The sequence below is a fragment of the Oryctolagus cuniculus genome, chromosome 2, assembly GCF_051225735.1.
Source record: "Oryctolagus cuniculus isolate XC-2025 breed Fujian yellow rabbit chromosome 2, ASM5122573v1, whole genome shotgun sequence".
Taxonomy (NCBI): Eukaryota; Metazoa; Chordata; class Mammalia; order Lagomorpha; family Leporidae; genus Oryctolagus; species Oryctolagus cuniculus.
Window position 1 is genome coordinate 18,523,798 of NC_142868.1, and position 14,326 is coordinate 18,538,123.

The window sequence follows — 14,326 nt, forward strand, 5'->3', positions numbered from 1 at the left end:
AGAATAGAGAAAGAGATAAAGTGATATATTTAGTTGAATGGCAGAGAGAGAGAGAGAGAATGAGAGAGAGAAAGCCAGTGAGCTTCTATCCACTGGTTGACACTCCAAAAATGTGCGGAGGCTGGAGCTAGTTGTGACCAAAGTCCAGAGCTCCATTCAGGTTGCTCATGTAGGTGGCAGGGGCCTAAGTACTTGGACCATCCTCTGCTGCTTTCCCAGGCTTGTTAGCAGGAAGCTGGATTGGTAGCACAGCTGATGGCATTGGAACAGGTACTCTGATATGGGATATTGGTGTAATTGGCAACAAGCAGCTTACCCTTTTATTAATCTTTTCCACTGCTAGAATTTGGCTCCATGAACTTTAATTATTTTCTGATTTTAATTTTATTGATTTTTGTTTAAATTTTACTATTTATTTTCTTCTATTTGTATTAGGATTAAATTGTTCCTCTTGTAGTTTCCTTAGGTATAACCTTAGATTATTGATTTTAGATGTTTCTTCTTTTTCTGCACATGCAATCATTATTATAAATTTGCCTCTGAGAACCACTTTTGCTGTGTCACACAAATTTGAATAAGTTATGTTTACATTCCACATGCAATAGTTTGAATTATTTTAAAATTTTTCTTGAAGATTTTCATAGTTTTTATTTGAACTCTGATTGTTTAAAATTGTGTTATTGCAAGGGCCCAAGGACCTGGTTCATCCTCTACTGCTTTCCCAGACGATAGCAGGGAGCTGCATAGGAAGTGGAGCAGCCGGCTCTTGAGCCAGCACCCATATGGGATTCCGGTGCTTCAGGCCAGGGCATTAATCCACTGTGCCACAGAGCCGGCCCCATGGTACTCATTTCTTATATACTCATACTGATTTCTTTCAGGTTGTGTGTATTAATTGCTGAAAAAGGGGATGTTTAAGACTTTGTAATTACAAATTTGTTTATTCCTCACTGCTTTCCCATCACTTTTTGCTTCACATGTGCAGTAACTTGTTTTTAGGTATACATACATTCAGGATTATCATGTTTCTTATAAAATCAACCATTTATCATTACTTAATGTTCCTCTTTATTCCTGATAATTCTCCTTCTTCAAAAATCTGCTGTGCCTGCTGTTAATATAGTGATCCCATTTTTTAAATTGGTATTAGCATGGTAAATTTGTCCACATCCTCCCATTCAGCCTATTTGTGTTTTTTATATTAGAGATGTTTTCTTGAACAGTACATACAGTTGGCCCTTGTTTTATTTTAATCCCATCTCACAGACTTTCATTTATTGGTCTCAGAACATTCCCATTTAAAATGATTATTAAGATATCTTGAGTAGTTATCTATGTTTAATTGCACTTGCCCTTTATTAAATTTTCTACTTTCTTCTGGGATGTAAGTATTTTTTCAAGTACATTTATAAATCTCTTTTCTCTCTTTTTTATAAATCATTTTGAGAGAGAAAGTGAGTAAGTGCAATCATATCTACTGGTTCACTCACAAAATGTCCACCACAGCCAGTGTCATGTGGGCAGCCCAAGAGGTGTCTTAACTATTAGGCCAAATGTCTATCCTCTATTCTGACTTAAGTGAAGCAGATTCCATGTATCCTCTTCTCTTAGCATAATAGTTGTAATTCTTTAAAAATATGTTAATGCCTCCCCTAGAGTCTGCAAAATATATTTAAAATTAATCTAAGCCTAGTTTCATATAACCCTAGGCTGCTTAATAACAAGTGTGGTTACCTTGTAACAGGGTATTCCAATTTCTCCAGTGTGTTCTTTGCAATATTGCTCTAATTCACTTTGCTTATTTAAGTCCTGTAATCACCAAACACTTTATCATTCCTTTTTTTGAACAAATTATGAGACAAATTCAGATCAAATTTGCAGACAAATTTTTTGCTACTGCTTTTCTTCTTTATACAGATTGAAGTTTATAACCTATATCAATTTCCCTTCTCTCTGAAAACTTTGCTTTCATATTCTTTTTAACTTTTATTTAATAAATATAAATTTCCAAAGTACAGCTTATGGATTACAGTGGCTTCCCCCCTCCATAACGTCCCTCCTACCTGCAATCCTCCAATCTCCCGCACCCTCTCCCATTCCATTCACAAAAAGATTCATTTTCAATTATCTTTATATACAGAAGATCAATTTAGTATGTGTTAGGTAAAGATTTCAACAGTTTGCACTCACACAGGAACACAAAGTGTAAAGCACTGTTTGATTACTAGCTATACCATTGATTCACATAGTACAACACATTAAGGACAGAGATCCTACATGGAGAGAAAGTGCGCAGTGACTCTTTAACATTGACACTCTTGTTTATGGCATCAGTAATCACCCTAGGATCTTGTCATGACTTGCCAAGGCTATGGAAGCCTTTTGAGTTTGCCGACTTCGATCTTATTCCGACAGGGTCATAGTCAATGTGGAAGTTCTCTCCTCCCTTCAGAGAAAGGTACCTCCTTCTTTGATGGCACATTCGTTCCACTGGGATCTCACGCACAGAGATATTTCATTTAGGTTTTTTTTTTTTTTTTTTTCGCCAGAGTGTCTTGGCTTTCCATGCCTGAAATACTCTCATGGGCTTTTTAACTGGATCCAAATTTCTTAAGGGCTGATTCTGAGGCCAGAGTGCTGTTTAGGACATCCGCCATTCTATGAGTCTGCTGTGTATCCCACTTCCCATGTTGGATCCTTCTCTTCTTTTTAATTCTATCAGTTAGCATTAGTAGACACTAGTTTTGTTTATGTGATCCCTTTGACTCTTAGACCTATCATTATGATCAATTGTGAACTGAGACTGATCACTTTGACTAGTGAGATGGCATTGGTACATGCCACCTTGACAGGATTGAATTGGAGTCCCCAGGCACCTATCTAACTCTACCATTTGGGGCAATTCCGAATGAGCATGTCCCAAATTGTACATCTCCTCCCTCTCTTATTCCCACTCTTATATTTAACATGGATCACTTTCCAGTTAAATTTAAACACCTAAGAATAATTGTGTGATAATTAAAGAGTTCAACAAATGGTATTAAGTAGAACAACAACAACAACAACAAAAACTAAAAGGGATAAAGTATTACGTTGTTCCTCCACAGTCAGGACAAGGGCTGATCAAGTCATTGTTTCTCATAGTGTCTGTTTCACTTCTACAGATTACTTTTTGGTGCTCAGTTAGTGTCACAGATCAGGGAGAACATATAATATTTGTCCCTTTGGGACTGGCTTATTTCACTCAGCATGAGGTTTCTAGATTCCTCCAATTTGTTGCAAATGACCAGATTTCATTGTTTTTTTTTTTTTTACTGCTGTATAGTATTCTATAGAGTACATATCCCATAATTTCTTTATCCAGTCTACTGTTGATGTGCATTTAGGTTGATTCCAGGTCTTAGCTATGGGGAATTGAACTGCAATAAACATTAAAGTGCAGACAGCTCTTTTATTTGCCAATTTAAATTCCTTTGGGTAAATTCCAAGGAGTGGGATGGCTGGGTTGAATAGTATGTTCCTCAGGTTTTTGAGAAATCTCCAAACTGACTTCCACAGAGGCTTTACCAGTTTACATTCCCACCAACAGTGGGCTAGTGTCCCTTTTTCCCCACATCCTCACCAGCATCTGTTATTGGTAGATTTCTGAATGTGAGCCATTCTAACTGGTGTGAGGTGAAACCTCATTGTGGTTTTGATTTGCATTTCCCTGATTGCTAGTGATGTTGAACAATTTTTCATGTGCCTGTTGCCCATTTGGATTTGCTCTTTTGAAAAATGCCTATTGAGGTCCTTGGCCCATCTCTTAAGTGGGTTGTTTGTTTTGTTGTTACAGAATTTCTTGATCACTTTGCACATTCTGGTTATTAACCCTTTATATGTTGCATAGTTTGCAAATATTTTTTTCCCATTCTGTCGGTTGCCTCTTCACTTTCCTGACTGTTTCTTTGACCATACAGAAACTTCTCAATTTGATGAAATCCCAATTGTTAATTTTAGCTTTGACTGCCTGTGCTTCTGGGGTCTTTTCCAAGAAGTCTTTGCCTTGCCTATATCTTCCAGGGTTTCTCAAAAGTTCTCTAATAATTTGATAGTGTTGGGACATCAATTTACATCTTTAATTCATGTTGTGGATATTTGTGTAAGGTGTAAGGTAGAGGTCTTGCTTCATGCTTCTGCACATGGAAATCCAATTTTCCCAGCACCATTTATTGAATAGAAGTCCTTACTCTAGGAATTGGTTTTAGATCCTTGATCAAATATAAGTTGGCTGTAGATGTTTGGGTTGATTTCTGGTGTTTCTTCTGTTCCATTGGTCTACCCATCTGTTTCTGTACCAGTACCATGCTGTTTTGATTACAACTGCCCTGTAGTATGTCCTGAAATCTGGTATTGTGATGCCTCCGGCTTTGTTTTTGTTGTACAAGATTGCTTTAGCTATTCAAGGTCTCCTGTGCCTCAATATGAATTTCAGCATCATTGAGAAGATTGAGAAGAAAGTCTTTGATATTTTGATTGGTATCACATTGAACCTATAAATTGCTTTTGGGAGAATGGGCATTTTAATGATATTGATTCTTCCAATCCATGAGCATGGAAGATTTTTCCATTTTTTGGTATCCTCTTCTATTTCTTTCTTTAAGATTTTGTAATTTTCATTGTAGAGATCTTGAACGTCCTTGGTTAAGTTTATTCCAAGGTATTTAATTGTTTTTGTAGCTATTGTGAATGGGATTGATCTTAGAAGTTCTTCCTCAGCCATGGCATTGTCTGTGCATACAAAGGCTGTTGATTTTTGTGCATTGATTTTATACCCTGCTACTTTGCCAAAATCTTCTATGAGTTCCAATAGTCTCTTAGTAGAGTTCTTTGGATCCCCTAAATAAAAATCATATCATCTGCAAAGAAGGATAGTTTGACTTCTTCCTTCCCAATTTGTATCCCTTTAATTTCTTTTTCTTGCCTAATGGCTCTGGCTAAAAGTTTCAGAACTATATATAATAGCAGTGGTGAGAGTGGGCATCCCTTTCTGGTACCAGATCTCAATGGAAATGCTTCCAACTTTTCCCTATTCAATAGGATGCTGGCCATGGGTTTTTCATAAATTGCTTTGATTGTATTGAGGAATGTTCCTTCTACACCCAATTTGCTTAGAGTTTTCATCATGAAAGGGTGTTGAATTTTATCGAATGCTTTCTCTGCATCTATTGAGATAATCATATGGTATTTCTTCTGCAGTTTGTTAATGTGGTGTATCACATTGATTGATTTGCAAACATTGAACGATCCCTGCATATCAGGGATAAATTCCACTTGGTCTGGGTGGATGATGATCTTTCTGATGTGTTGTTGCATTCTATTGGCCAGAATTGTATTGAGGATTTTTGCATCTATGTTCATCAGGGATATTGGTCTAATTCTCTTTCAATTTTGCATCTTTTTCAGGCTTAGGGATTAAGGTGATGCTGGCTTCATAGAAAGAATTTGGGAGTACTCCCTCTTTTTCAATTGTTCTGAATAGTTTGAGAAGAGTTGGAGTTAGTTCTTCTTTAAATGTCTGGTAGAATTCAGCAGTGAATCCATCTGGTCCTGGGCTTTTCTTTGTTGGGAGGGCCTTTACTACTGTTTCAATTTCTGTCTCACTTATGGGTCTGTTTAGGCTTTCGATGTCTTCCTGGTTCAATTTAAGTAGGTTGCATGTGTCCAGGAATCTATCCATTTCTGATAGATTTCCCTGTTTGTTGGCATACAACTCTTTGTAGTAATTTATGATGATTTATTTTATTTCTGTGGTGTCTGTTGTTACATTTCCTTTTTGATCTCTGATTTTATTGATTTGGGTCTTTTCTCTTTTTTTTAGTTAGTTGGGCCACTGGGGTGTCCATTTTGTTTATTTTAAAAAAAAAAAAACAGCTCCTCCTTTGGCTGATCTTTTGTAAATTTTTTTGGATTCAATCCTGTTGATTTCTTCTCTGATTTTAATTATTTCTCTTCTACTAAATTTGGGTTTGGTTTGCGGCAGTTTTTCTAGATCCTTGAGATGCATTGAAAGCTCATTTATTTGGTGCCTTTCCAATTTCTTGATGTAGGCACCTATTGCTATAAACTTACCTCTTAACACTGTTTTTGCTATATCCCATAAGTTTTGAAATGTTGTGCTGTTATCCTCATTTACTTCCAGAAAGTTTTTGATTTCTCTTTTGATTTCTTGAATGACCCATTGTTCATTCAGGAGCATGTGGTTCAGTCTCCATGTGTTTGCATATGCTCTAGGGATTCTTGAGTTGCTAATTTCCAGCTTCAGTCCACTGTGGCTGAGAAGATGCATGGTATGATTCCAATTCTTTTGAATTTGCTGAGACTTGCTTTATGGCCTAGTATATGGTCAATCCTAGAGTAGGTCCCATGTACTGCTGAGAAGAATGCAAATTTTTTAATTGTAGGATGAAAGGTTCTGTAGATATCTGTTAGATCCATTTAGGCTATAGTGTCGATTAAATCTGCTGTTTCCTTGTTTATCTTCTGTCCAGTTGATATATTTCTGAAAGTAAAGTATTGAAGTCCTCCAATACTATTGTATTGGAGTCTAAGTCTCCCTTTAAGTCCCTTAACATATCTTTTAAATAAACCAGTGCCCTGCAATTAGGTGCAAATAGATTTATAATAGTTTTATATTCCTGTTGAATTGATCCCTTAATCATTATATAGTGCCCCTCTTTGTATCTCTTAACAGTGTTTGTGCTAAAGTTTATTTTGTCTGATATTAAGATGGCTGTGCCAGCTCTTTTTGGTTTCTGTTGGCATGGAATATCATTTTCCAACCTTTCACTTTCAGACTGCATGCATCTTTGTTGGAAAGATGTGCTTCTTGTAAGCAGCAAATAGATGGGTTTTGTTCCTTAATTCATTCAACCAGTCTGTGTCTTTTAACTGGAGATTTGAGCCCATTAACATTCAATGTGGGCCGGCGCTGCGCCTCAATAGGCTAATCCTCTACCTAGCGGTGCCGGCACACCAGGTTCTAGTCCCGGCTGGGGCACTGGATTCTGTCCCGGTTGCCCCTCTTCCAGGCCAGCTCTCTGCTGTGGCCCAGGAAGGCAGTGGAGGATGGCCCAAGTGCTTGGGCCCTGCACCCCATGGGAGACGAGGAGAAGCACCTGGCTCCTGCCTTCGGATCAGCGCAGTGCGCCAGCCGCAGTGCACCAGCCGTGGCGGCCATTGGAGGTTGAACCAATGGCAAAAGGAAGACCTTTCTCTCTGTCTCTCTCTCTCTCACTATCCACTCTGCCTGTCAAAAAAAAAAAAAATTCAATGTGACTATTGATAAGCAGTATCTTTGCCCTGCCATTTTCCCAAAGATATTTCCAATATATGCTTTGAACTTCCTGTGAGCTTTTACTGGGAGGTTTTCTTCCTTTACCTTCTTTCATATTGATGGCCATGTTTCTGTGTTTCTGTGTGTAACACATCTTTAAGCATTTTTTTGCAGGACTGGATGAGTGGTGACAATTTCTTTCAATTTCTGTTTACTATGAAAAGTCTTTATTTCACCTTCATTCACAAATGGGAGCTTTGCAAGATATAATATTCTTGGCTGGCAGTTTTTTTCTCTTAGTACCTGGGCTATATCTCACCATTTCCTCCTAATCTTGTATTGGAGTGTCATGTTCTTTTGGGTGCATCATAATGTCTTCCTTGTTTTTGTTTCCTTGGTTTATGCATTTGTTGTTTGGAATTGTGGAGGTATTCTTTGGTTTCTTCTTATTTTTTATTCCTTGCTGTGGTGGCTTTTCTCTTATACTATGACTCTAGATTAAGTGGACTGTCTGCTTTTGGTGAATCTCTAGAGGATTGTGGTGGGTGTGGCCAGACAACTCTGTTCAGTTCTGTTCTTCAGGGTTAAGGGTGTGCCAAAAATGACACACCCAGTTTTGGCATGGTTAATCTCTCTCTCTCTCTTTTTTTTTTATTCAGAATGGAAGTAATTCCACTCAGCTGAGCTCTTCTCCTTGATGGCAATCAGTGCCTGAGTGCTAGCCCCAGTGGGTATAATATTCATCTGCTCTGTCCCAAGGACCACACAAACGATCTGTGCAGTCCTCATAAGCTCTGATTCACCTGCAGTGTCTCCCACTGGGTTGCTAAGGTTACCGAGGTTGTGGCATCTCCCACCAAGAGTATGTCTCAGGCCACAGTGGGTGAGTTCTCCCACACACCCTCAGTTTTTTTTTTTTTTTTCCCACAGTCCCAGTTCATAAGCTCCACACATTCACTAGGTCTTAACCTCTTGTTATTTCTCCCCACCAGAGTCAGGTTTTTCTGCTTGGCTGAGGGAGGGCACAGCCCTGAGCTGGTGCAGCTGTTATGTTTGTCCAAAATGGCACCTGCTGTATTGTTTTCCCCACCTTTATGAGGTGAGTGGAGAGAGAGAATTGTGTCCGTACTGGTCTCTTTTATTTATTTGTTTATTTTTCTCTCCTCTAGTTAGGCTGGTGAACTTTCCCCCATGGGGCTTCAAGCCTCGTTCCCTCTAGACTCTTCCTGCTGCTTTTCCACCAGTGTCTCTGGCTGCTGCGGTTTCACCTCACCTCCCTTTCCAGCACTGGTGAGTAGACTCGGCGGCTGGAGTCCCGAGCTGTGGGTACCCATGCACTCCACGTAGGTCCACTGTGTCCCACTAGTTCCAGAAGAGTTTCCTCAGCAGTTTTTTTTCCCCTAACTCTTCCCTGAGACTACAGTATCTCCACATTTATTAAACTATCTTTTAGCGGACTATCAGTGTGCTCCTTCCCTATTCCACCATCTTGGAGCTCTCCTGATTTAATATTTTTTAGGGAAGCTGCAGAGTAGCTGGGACTCAAACTGGTGGTCCAATATGGGATACCAGCATTGTTAGTGGTGGCTTAACCCACTGTACCACGATGCCACCATACACATGCTGTTTTTGAGAAACTTTCAACTTCTCCTTCACTTCTGAAGGGTAATTTCATGATTTTAGAATTCTAGGCTTATAGTTTTGTTTTCACCTGTGTGCTTTAAACATTTTACTCTTCTGTCTTCTTGTTTCTATAGTATCTGAGAAGCCAACAGTAATTCTTACCCTTGATCCTCACAAGCAAGGTGTTCCTCACCCCCTCCATGGCTTTGTGTTGACATTCTGACCTTTGAATATTACTTCCATAGGTGTGATGTTGTTTGCTTGCTCTTTTATTGACACTCTTTCTTATCTTTATGCACATAGGATATACTTAAGCATTTTTTGTAAGGCCATTCTAATAATGCTTAATTCCATAGCTTTTTGCTTATCTTGTAAAGTTTATTTTATGTAATTTAGAAAGATTAGCATTGGTGGATAGATTACTCTTTGTTAGTATTTTTCTTTCAAGACTTAGAGTTTATCATTTCATTTCCCCCTAGCTTTTTTTTCAGAAAGTCTGTTATTAATCTAATGAAAACTTCCTTGTAAATTACTTCATTCTTATTTGTAGCTTTTATAATTCTATGTGTTGTGTTTTTGACAGTTTGACCACAATATATCACAGTGATGATGTATCTGGTCATGTCTATTTAGCATCTGATAGGCTACCTGTATTTGGACTTGGATATTTATCTGTTTCCAAAAATATGCAGTTATTAATTCAATGAATAGATTCTTTGTTTCTTTTGAATTTCTTTTCTTCATAAATTTCTATGATTTATATTTATTCATTTATTGTTTTCCAAATGGTCTTGGAGGCTCTCTTTATTTTTTTCTTGTTTTCTTTCTTGTTTTGAAGGGATTATTGAGGGAGGGTGGGTGGGTGGGAATATCATTTTGGGTTTAAAATTGTATATCTGAAATACAGGTTTATAATAGAGATATTTTATAAGGACACAGTTTCAGTTTACTTTATAATCATAAGCTTTACCTTCCACCAAGTAAGCAATTCAACAAATAGTAAGAAGAAAAAAAGAAAAAACCTTTCATCAACAGTAGAGAAGAGATAAGAGCTGTAAACAATAACTAAAATGTCAATTTTGATTTGAAATCTCAAAATGTCAATTTTGCTGATACATGTTACATTTTTTTGTACTCTATTACTTACCACAGATCAGGGAAATCATATGATATTTTTTGAGACTGGATTATTTCACTAAATTTTTTAGTTGCATTCATCTTGTTGCAAAAGAAAGGATTACGTTCTTACACCTGAGTAGCATTCCATAGTGTATATATACCAAATTTTCTTTATCTATTCATCATTTGCTGGACATCTGGGTTGATCCCATATCTTAGCTATTGTGAATTGAACTGCAATACACATTGGGGTACAGGTAACTCATAAATATGCTGATGCTGATTTCAATTAATTTAGATAAAATAAGAGGAGTAGGATGACTGGGGGCTGGGTCATATAGTATACCTCTCTATACTATCTTTCACAATGGCTGTGCTAGTTAACATTCCCAAAATGGTGTATTAGGATACCTCTTCTCCCATATGCTTGCCAGCATTCACTGTTTTTGATTCCTGTATGACAACCATTCTAACTGGAGTGAGGTGAAACTCCATTGTGGTTTTGATTTGTATTTCCCTATGGCTAGTGATCCTGAGCAGTTTTTCAAGCATCTGTTGGCCATTTGAATTTCCCCTCTTGAAAAATGCTTGTCCAAGTCCTTTGCCAATTTCTTAAATAGATTGTTTTGTTGTTTTTGAGTTTCTTGAGCTCTTTCTAGACTCTGGATATTAATCCTTTATCAGTTTCACAGTTTCCAAATATTTTTTCCCATACTGTCAGTGTCTCTTCACATTGTTGAGTGTTTCCTTTGCAGTACAAAAGTTTCTTGGCTTGATGTAATCCCATTTGTCTGTTTTTGCTTTCATTGCCTGTGCTTCTGAGGTCTTTTCCAAGAAATCTTTGCTTCTGCCAATGTCTTTCAGAGTTTCCCCAATTTCTTCTCTAGTAATTTGATGGTATCAGGTCATAGATTTAGATCCTTGGTCTATTTTGAGTTTATTTTTGTATAAGGTGTAAGTTAGGGTCTTATTTCATAATTTTGCATCTAGAGATCCAATCTTCCCAATGCCATTTGTCAAAGAGACTGTCTTTTCTCCAGAGATGGATTTTAGCTCCACTATCAAAGATTAGTTGGTTGTAAATGCATTGATTAACTTCTGGGGTTTCTATTCTGTTTCATTGACCTACATATCTATTTTTGTGTCAGTTCCAGGCAGTTTTGAATATAATTGCCCCATAGTGTGTCTTGAAATTTGGTATTGTGACGTCTCTGTGTTTGTATTTCTTGTTTAAGATTGCCTTAGCTATTCAGGGTCTCTTGTGTTTCCAAATGATGTTAGCATTGCTTTTTCTAGATCTGAGAAGAATATCATTGATCATTTGATTGGGATCATATTGAATTTGTAAATTGATTTCAGTAGTATGGACATTTTGATGATATTGATTCTTCCAATCCAAGAACATGGTACTCTTTTCCATTGTTTTGTGTGTCTTCTTGTATAACTTTCTTTAATGTTTCGCAATTTTCATCATCGAGATATTTTACCTACTTGGTTAAGTTTATTCCAAGGTTTTTAAATTGCAAATAGGACTGATATTATAAGTTCTTTCTCAACCATAACATTGTCTGTGTATACAAAGGCTATTGATATTTTGTGTGTTGATTTCATATTCTGCCACTTTACCAAACTCTTTATTTGAGGTTCAGTAGGCTCTCAGTGGGGTCTTTTAGTTCCCCTTTAGATAGAATCAATGTCATCTGCAAACAGGGATAGTTTGACTTCTTTTCCAATTTCTATCCCTTTGATTTCTTTTTCTTGCCTAATGGTTCTGGCTAAAACTTCCAGGATATATTGAATAGCAATGATGAAAGTTGGCATCCATGCTCAGGGATGGGTGTTAATAGACATGCTTCCATTTTCCCCATTAAATATGTTTTTTTTTTTTATCAAGAAAGGTTGTTACATTTTATCCAATGGTTTCTGTGCATTTATTGAGGAAAGCATATGGTTTTTATTAATGTGATGTATCACATTTATTTATTTGTATATGTCAAACCATCCCTGCATACCAGGGATAAAAAAAATACCAGGGATAAAAATTCCCACTCGGTTGGGGTGAATGATCTTTCTGAAGTGTTGTTGGATTCCATTAGCTAGTATTTTGTTGATTATGAATACATCTATGTTCATTAGTAATATTGGACTATAGTTCTTTTTCTTTGTTGTATCTTTTTCTGGTTTGGGAATTAAGATGAAGCTGGACTCATGGAAGGAGATTGGGAGGATCCCCTCTCTTTCAATTATTTTAAATATATGGAAGGAATTGGAATTATTTCTTATTTAAAAGTTTGGTAGGACTCAGCAGTGAAGCCATCTGGTTTTGGGCTTTCCTTTGTTGGGAAGGATTTTATTACTGATTCAATCTTTATTGGTTATTTGTCTGTTTAAGTTATCTTTGTCTTCATGCCTCAATTTTGTTAGATTGCATGTTTCCAAAATATATCCATTTCTTTTAGATTTTCCAAATTTTTTGGCACACTGCTGTTTGTAGTAATTCCTGATTATTCTTTTTATTTTTGTGGTATCAATTGTTGCATTTCTTTTTCAGCTTTGATTTTATTAATTTGGGTCTTCTCCTTCTTTTGTTATTTAGGCCAATAGTATAAATATATTTCATTTATTTTTTCAAAAAACCAGCTCTTCACTGATCTTTTGTATTTTTTTTTAATTTTTCTTCTATAATTTTAATTATTTATTTCCTCCTAATTTATGGGTTTTTTTTGTTTTGTTTTTCTAGGTCCTTGAGATGCATCAATAGCTGATTTATTTGATGGTTTTCCAATTTCTTGATATAGGCACTAGTTAATATAAACTTTACTCTTAACACAGCTTTTCCTGCATGCCATATGTTTTGATATGGTTTTATTGTCATCTTCATTTGTTTTCAAGAGTTGTATTAATTTTCCTTTTGATTTTTATATGACCCACTGTTCATTCAGGAGCATGTTGTTCATTTTCCATGTGTTTGCATATTTTTTAGAGATTCTTAAGTTGTTAATTTCCAGCTTCATTCTATCATGGTCAGAAAAGATACGTGGTTTGAATTCTTTCTTTTTTTTGTTTTTGAATTTGCTGAGACTTGCTTTATGGCCTAGCATGTGGTCTATCCTAGAGCAAGTTCTATGCACTGATGAAAATAATGTGTATTCTGCCACTGTGTGGTGACATATTCTGAAGATATCAATTAGGTCTTTTTGGTCCATAGTGTTGATTAGCTCTGTTATTTCTTTATTTTCTGTCTAGTTGATATGTCCATTGCTGAAAATGGGGTATTAAAGTCCACAATTACTATTGTGTTAGACTCTGTGTCTCCCTTTAGATTCATTAACATTTGTTTTAAGTAGCCAAGTGTCTTGGAAATGGATGCATATACATTTATTATAGTCAAATCTTCTATTGAATTGATACCTTAATCTTTATATAATGCCCTTCTGTCTCTTTTTAGCAGTTTTTGTGTTAAAGTCTATTTTGTCTCATATTTGGATGGCTACACCTGTTAATTTTTGCTTTCCATTATCATGGAATATCCTTTTCCATCCTTTTACTTTGAGTCTGCATGTATCTTTGTTGATGAGACATATTTCTTATAGGCAGCAAATAGGTCTTGTTTTTTAATCCATTCCTCCAGTCTGTATATTTTAATTGGAGAATGTAGGCCATTTACATTCAAGATTATTATTGATCAGTAACTATTTTGTTCTACCATTTTTCCACATATATTTATATTGCTTGTTCTTGATTTCATTTGTACTTTTACCAGATTATCTGCCTTCACATTTTCATAATTATGACAATCTTTCTGTGTTTCTTTGTGTAGCACATCTCAAGTATCATTTGTAAGGCTGAATGAGAGTTGACAAATTCTTTCTATTTTTCATTGTTGTGGAAGGTTTTTTATTTCACTGTCATTCATAAATAAAAGCTTTGCAGGGTAAAGGATTCTGAAATGAAAGTTTTCTGCTTTTAAAACTTGGACTATGTCTCTCCATTCTTTCCTAGCCTGTAGGGTTTCTGATGAGAAGTAAGCTATTTCTCTAATTATGGATCCTCTTAAGGTAATCTGATATTTCTCTCATGCACATCACAGAATCTTTTCTTTATGTTTTACTGTTAGAAGTTTGACTATAATGTGTCATGAAGGCATAGAAAGAGAATGGATTTGTAAAGATTTTTAAAAATTCTATTAGCATAAGTAAAGGAAAGAAACAGTCTTTAGTTTTAGATATGATTTACTTCTGTTTGATTTACTTTGCTGTTGAGACTTTC

General features: G+C 36.3%; 1 long non-coding RNA gene across 21 annotated transcripts in view; it reads left to right on the top strand.

The window, feature by feature from the left end:
- The window catches only part of LOC149127696 (uncharacterized), a 190,314-nt gene that overhangs the window by 79,763 nt on the left and 96,225 nt on the right, over positions 1 to 14,326 (top strand). For 3 of the 21 annotated variants that reach the window (XR_016229796.1, XR_016229795.1, XR_016229800.1), the window contains one exon: positions 8,485 to 8,605. The exons of 16 other annotated variants lie outside the window; for them this stretch is intronic. This is a non-coding gene — a long non-coding RNA (uncharacterized LOC149127696). The remainder of the gene's footprint in view (positions 1 to 8,484; positions 8,606 to 14,326) is intronic. 2 more of the 21 variants (XR_016229798.1, XR_016229803.1) reach the window with 1 other exon arrangement.